This window comes from Scophthalmus maximus, chromosome 14, assembly GCF_022379125.1.
Source record: "Scophthalmus maximus strain ysfricsl-2021 chromosome 14, ASM2237912v1, whole genome shotgun sequence".
NCBI classification, from domain to species: domain Eukaryota; kingdom Metazoa; phylum Chordata; class Actinopteri; order Pleuronectiformes; family Scophthalmidae; genus Scophthalmus; species Scophthalmus maximus.
Window position 1 is genome coordinate 510,752 of NC_061528.1, and position 6,749 is coordinate 517,500.

Consider the following 6,749-nt stretch of genomic DNA (forward strand, 5'->3'; position numbering starts at 1 on the left):
CAACCCCCCGCCCCCGATCCCCCACCACCGCCCCGTCAACACCCCGTTCGTCTGTTTGTCGTCGCGCCCTGGACCCAGAGTCTTGACAGATTGACGTTAATAGTATGATAATACTACTACTAATACAACGTCTGTCTGAATCATCTGTTTTCTGCTTTTAAACCAGAAACTCTTTGGTCCTGACGTTGACCTCTGACCCCCGTGCTGCTGACGAGGTGAACGTTCTGCCGTGATTGAAGTTGGATGTTGGATGATGAACCTGCCGCTCGGATCAAGTCCCGTAATCCCACTGAGGAGAATCTTTAATTTGTCCTCGCAGGCGCCCAAATTCACCACTAAGTGTTTTTTAATCTGAGATGTGAACAGATGTCGTTCGCTGCTGTTCAGGAGTGAGTGAGTGTGTGTGTGTGTTCACAGTGACACACACACCAACAAACAGCACAAGCACCTGTCTCACACTGATGATGTCACTGAGAACAGTTTTAGAAAGTGTTCACCTCCGGTTCCTCCGGTCTGTCGTTGTTTGTCCTCGTACTGTGGACGGACGAGCAGGACGCGACCCGTCGTCCACACATTCCTCTGAGCTCCACCTCCAGCAGCAGCAGGTCGGGGACTCGTCGCTCCGTCGCCTCGTCCCCGAACGTGACGCTTCCATCTGTGTCCAACTGCCGGCGTTTGGCAGCGACCTGGTGGCATCTGCCACCTGCGCCGGCTGCCAGCTCGCCGTGCACGCAGACATCTGCTGCGTTCGTGCTCGAGGGGAACGAACAGGGTCCTGAAGGCCTGTGAGGACCTGCCGCCCCGGCACAGTCAGAGGACTCGCTGGTCCCACAGCGTCCAGAACACAAGACAGGGTGTTCGACCACGTGTCCGACAGCTGGAACAGGTAGAACAGGTAGGAACCAGCTGCCATGGTCACCTCTTCTGTCACTGAGGGGACACTGTCTCTGTGGGACGTGAGCAGTTCTCAGCAGTGACATATTAAACGTGTCTGTGACATAAAAGACATGATTGATTCATTAGTTTTGCCGTTGGTGGGAGAGACATATTGTTGATGCCCGTCAGCGCGTCGCAGTGGACAGATGGTGAGGACACTGTCATTAATCTGAAATGTTAAAGACTCGGAATCGGATGAATCACAGTGTTCAGAGTCCGACCTCGAGGGAAAAACTGTGGGACAGAGTCCGTCCTCACAGGACAAACTGTGAAATGAACCGTAGTGAATCACATCTGAACATCACACTAACACTAACCGGCTCCTGATTGTGTGTTTGTGGTTAATGAAGAACAAAGTCCGTCATTTATTAAACATGAAAATCTTCTTGATGAAATATAGAAACTGGATGTTTTTGCATTTCAAACGATTCTCACGAGCAGTTCACTGTCACGCTAACGAGCTCCGGGATCCAGAGAGTCGCTGAGCGGTACGACAGAGGAGTCAGATCAACGTGTTGGAGGTTGTGTGAGCGTGAAGGTTTCACAGGAAACTCGCACATGGGACAAATTCAAACACAAGAACACGACGTTGAGTCAAAACAACGTGTGACATCATTCGTTCTGCTCGTCATTGTGGAGGAAGAGTGAGCTTCTACTGAGAGCTAACGGCTAACACGACGGGTCAGGGACAGAATCATCGGGTCACAGTTTCCTGTTGTTTTCCTCAGAGTCACATGACCCAACAGAACTCACTGTTGTCGTCTCGCGGCCCACTTTCAGGCTTACATGACTCCGTCTCCATGGTAACCGAGGACACCAAACAACCAGGGAGAACACGCCTCATTAGCATTTTAGAATTAACTGAAATAACAGTTTTTAAATCTGTAGAAGAAAAAAACAATCAGACAAGTCAGAGAGAGAGAAAAAAACTATGTTATGGAATCATGAAGTTCAGGGAAGAGGAGGAGGAAGAAGAGGAGGATGAAGAGGAGGAGGAGGAGAAGGAGGAGGAGGAGGAGGAGGAGGAGGAAGAGGAGGATGAAGAGGAGGAGGAGGAGGAGAAGGAGGAGGAGGAAGAGGAGGATGAAGAGGAGGAGGAGAAGGAGGAGGAAGAGGATTAAGAGGCATAGGAGGAGGAAGAGGAAAGAGAGGGAGGAAGAGGAGGAGAAAGAGGAAACGAAGAGGAAGAGGAGGAGGATAAGAAGCAGAGGAAGCAGAAGAAGAAGAAGAGAAACCATTTTGACTGAAGTGGTTCTTCAGATCCAGATCTTCTTCCGTATCTCTGAACCATCAGCTTGTGAGGCATATCCACCAGGACCTTGTCCTCCTCTGGCTCCGGTCCAGGACCAGCTCCTCCTCTGGCTCCGGTCCTGGACCCTGTCCTCCTCTGGCCCTGGTCCAGGACCGGCTCCTCCTCTGGCTCCTCCTCTGGGGGGCGACTCAGGAAACAACAGCGCAGCTCTAATTGGCTGAATTAGCGGAGGCTAATTACTATGCTAATGTTTACCTGGAGGAGATGGCGGGCCTGGACCCCCGGGCCGACTGGAGCACCGGCTCACAGCGATCTGGATTAATAGATCTGAGACCAGAGGGACCCCCCCCTCCTCCTGCTGAGAGCTGGAACACAAAGCATCATGGGAAACACAGCAATGTTCATCAGAAAAAAATAATCATGTAGAAAATATTATCAATAATAAATATTCAGCTCAACTTGTTTATTTTAATGTCGTTACTTTGACACTGATGATGTTGAGTCATGTTTTGATCAATGAAGATAAATATCATAAAACAGAAAGATGTCATCCATCCTAATTAACAGTCTTTGAATTATATGAAACATCTTTTCTTTATTTCAGATTAATGATTGGATTAGATGTTGAATTATTGTCACGTTAGTTTCATTGATGTAAACTTCATATATATTTATTCATATGTTATTATTATTATTATTATTATTCATTATTACACAGATCAGAATTTTTTAATTTCGATGTAAAACGTTAACCTTCTGCTTTGTTCCTCTGTGAATCTGAACAAAGAGTTCTGATGTGGAGTCGGATCAGACCCTGGTCCTGGTTCTGGTCCTGGTCCTGGTTCAGAGGAAGACAAACGTCTTGGATCATTCAAAGTTGCTGTGGGAACATAAAAATAATGAGCCTCTAAATTTTCATTGCTGGATTAAATTTAATCAGACTAATTTTTTCTCACCATGATGTAACTCGACCAAAACCTCCAGCGTGATTTAAGTGGATCAGATCTGGACCAGAACCAGAGCCAGAGAGAGGAGGAAACACCCAAGACCGAAATGTTTCCGCACTGATGATCCCTCTGTTCCCACGGCTCCTCAGACGTGTCAGTGAACGCACCACCAGGACCAGGACCTGAGACCAGAACCTGAGACTGGAACCAAGACAAGAGCCTGAGACCAGAACCTTGACCAGAACCAGGACCAGAACCTTGACCAGAATCAGGACCAGACCTTGAGACCAGAACCAGGACCAGAACCAGAAGACCAGAACCAGGACCAGGCCAGAACCTGAAACCTGGACCTGAAACCAGAACCTTGGACCAGAACCAGGACCAGAACCTGAGACTAGAACCAGGACCAGAACCTGATACCAGAACCTTGACCAGGACCAGACCTTGAGACCAGAACCTGAGACAAGAACCAGGACAAGAACCTGAGACCAGAGCCAGGACAAGAACTTGAAACTAGAACCTTGGACCAGAGCCAGGACCAGAACCTGAGACCAGAACCAGGACATGAACCTGAAACCAGAACCTTGGACCAGAGCCAGGACCAGAACCTGAGACCAGAACCTTGGACCAGAACCTGAGAGCAGAACCAGGAACAAAACCTGAGAGCAAAATCAGGACCAAAACCTGAGACCAGAACCAAAACCTGAGGCCAGAACCAGAACCAGAACCAGAACCTGAGACCAGAACAAGAACCAGGTCTGAACTCAGGATGACTGAAGTCAGAGACTCGAAGGTTCATGAAGAAGAAAAGTGAAAACAAAAAACATTATTCTGATACAAACATATTAAAAACATAATAACATAACCCCCCCGGGGGTTAGACCTGATCCTCTGCCTGTGGAACATCAAAGACGTGGGGGCGGGGGGCTGCACCAGATACATAAATGACTGTGAGCTCGTCACCTTTCAGAGAGAGAGACTCCTCCTAAGTGATAAGGCTGGGGGGGGGGGGGGGGTCGCCTGGATTTAATTTGCATCCTGGGGAACGATATCTCAGCACGAGGCGGCGGTTGGAGCGCGCTCAGTGAGGCGGCGTCGTGCCCAGTAGCTCCGCCACAGAGGACAGTCTGGGGGCCACCTGCCCCCCCCCCCCCCCCCCCCCCCCCCCCCCTTAATCCACAAGTATTTGATTGGGCGTCAGGACGTCCTCTGCTTTGATGTGCGTTTGTCCCGTGGACACAACATTAAAGACTCTCCTTCGAGCCGGGGCAAATCAAATACCGTTACCTTCTTCTAAGGATTGCAAATGTGCTTAAATATGCCCTTTAATGGTGCATTTCCTCCAACCGGGGGCTCAGAACATTAGTTCCCCCCGTGAGGAGAGGCCTCGCCACACGCCGCCTCTGATTGGCTGCTCAGGGGAGCCGAGGAACCAGAGGTGGGTGGAGAGAGAGAGAGAGAGAGAGAGAGACAGACAAAGAGAGAGAGAGAGAGAGAGAGAGACACTGACCCAAGATCAGCCGAGACGAAACACAAACACGACTGAAAGTTTCTTTTAGAAAAATGATCCTGAAGGTAACACAAGAAGAATCTGTACGGACGCCTGCACACGTCAAAACACTGAATTAATTCATATGAATGATCAGATTTCATCTTCTCTGTCTTGTGGCAGCACCGAGCCTCCGTCCGGTCTGACGTGACGTGGTAACAGACCGACCACTTCACCCGCTCGTCTCCCAGCCCCACGTTAATGTGACCATCCGTCGTCCCGCCGCTGAAGGTGACAGGGTGCGTTTGAAACGCTCACAGGGATTTACATAATTGCTGCCTGACATATGCTGACACGATGCTAATTAGCATGTTGTCGTGTGTCGCTCCCGATGAATAATTGAAAACAACAGTTTTTGGCCAAAAAACATCAGGAGACATCACAACTCATCTCCTCAACATGTGACCCTGAACGCCTCGTGTGGTGTTCAGGGTCCCTAGCAGCTCACACCTGATGACAAACTGTAAGACTTCAGCTGTTTGTCTGCATGAACATGAGCTAAGGTTAGCATGTCTGGCTAAGTATCCAACAAGTCCTCGACCCTGAACCATCCAGTCCTCCACCCTGAACCAACAAGTCCTTCACCCTGAACCATCCAGTCCTCCACCCTGAACCAACAAGTTCTTCACCCTGAACCATCCAGTCCTCCACCCTGAACCATCCAGTCCTCCACCCTGAACCAACAAGTCCTTCACCCTGAACCATCCAGTCCTCCACCCTGAACCATCCAGTCCTCCACCCTGAACCAACAAGTCCTTCACCCTGAACCATCCAATCCTCCACCCTTAACCATCTAGTCCTCCACCCTGAACCATCCAGTCCTCCACCCTTAACCATCTAGTCCTCCACCCTGAACCATCCAGTCCTCCACCGTGAACCATCCAGTCCTCCACCCTGAACCATCTAGTCCTCCACCCTGAACCATCCAGTCCTCCACCCTGAATTAACGAGTCCTCAACCCTGAACCATCCAGTCCTCCACCCTGAACCATCCAGTCCTCCACCCTGAACCAACGAGTCCTCCACCCTGAACCATCCAGTCCTCCACCCTCAACGAGTCCTCCACCCTGACCCTTCCAGTCCTCCACCCTGAACCCTGAGAAACAGCAGCGGTGAACTTCGTTCAGGTTTGTGCAGGACTCTAGAATCAGAGCTCAGGGTTAAGTCCAGGGGACACATCCAGAACCAGGTTCAGAACCAGAACCAGACTCAGTCAGAGTTGGACCAGTAACACGTGTCACCTCAGGCTCAGATCTGATCCAGGAGCATCTGGACAATAAGAGATGATCACTGATGTTCACTTGAGATTCATCTTTAAATCCTCTTACGTCTTACAGTAAGTACAGTAAGTAAATTGAATCACTTCAACAACAGATCAGAGTTTCTTCACAGATCGGTTCAAGATTACAGACGTCCCACTCTGCTCCTTTATTCCCTGTCCTAATGAAAACTGGACATAAGCTCTGCAGCCACATCACAGCCGCAGGTCACATGACCTCGTCTCGTCAGGGACCAAGGTACAGTTCAACACGCCAACACACGCGAGTGAAAACTAAAGTAACTCTTTATTGAAACTCGAGCTCAGAGACACTGAGGAGAAAATGAAAGAGAAGAAATAAATGAGTTTTTCTTCATAAAGAGAAAGAGATTCTTATTGTGACTGAAGTCATTAATATTTAAACGTGTGCAGCAGCAACAGAAATCTCAACGTCTGCAGTTGCCTCAAAATTAAACATTAATTACGCGTCTTCATAAAGAAACCTCACCAGACGAAAATTCTGCTCCGAAGAGTTCATTATTTCAATTTGCAACAAAATATGTGCGAACGAGTCAAAGTGAAGATTCAACGAAAACATCAGAGTTTCATCAGTTCGTCCTGAGAGATCAGTTACTGTACAGAGATCAGATACTGTACAGAGATCAGATACAGAGATCAGATACTGTACAGAGATCAGTTACTGTACAGAGATCAGATACTCTACAGAGATATGATACTGTACAGAGATCAGATACAGAGATCAGTTACTGTACAGAGATCAGATACAGAGATCAGTTACTGTACAGAG

General features: G+C 48.8%; 1 long non-coding RNA gene across 1 annotated transcript in view; it reads left to right on the forward strand.

Annotated features, from left to right (window-relative positions):
* The first annotated feature begins 4,364 nt into the window (after nucleotides 1-4,364).
* Nucleotides 4,365-6,749, forward strand: part of LOC118283174 — a 5,015-nt gene continuing 2,630 nt past the window's right edge. The window contains exons 1-2 of the long non-coding RNA XR_004784442.2: nucleotides 4,365-4,710; nucleotides 4,808-6,200. This is a non-coding gene — a long non-coding RNA (uncharacterized LOC118283174). The remainder of the gene's footprint in view (nucleotides 4,711-4,807; nucleotides 6,201-6,749) is intronic.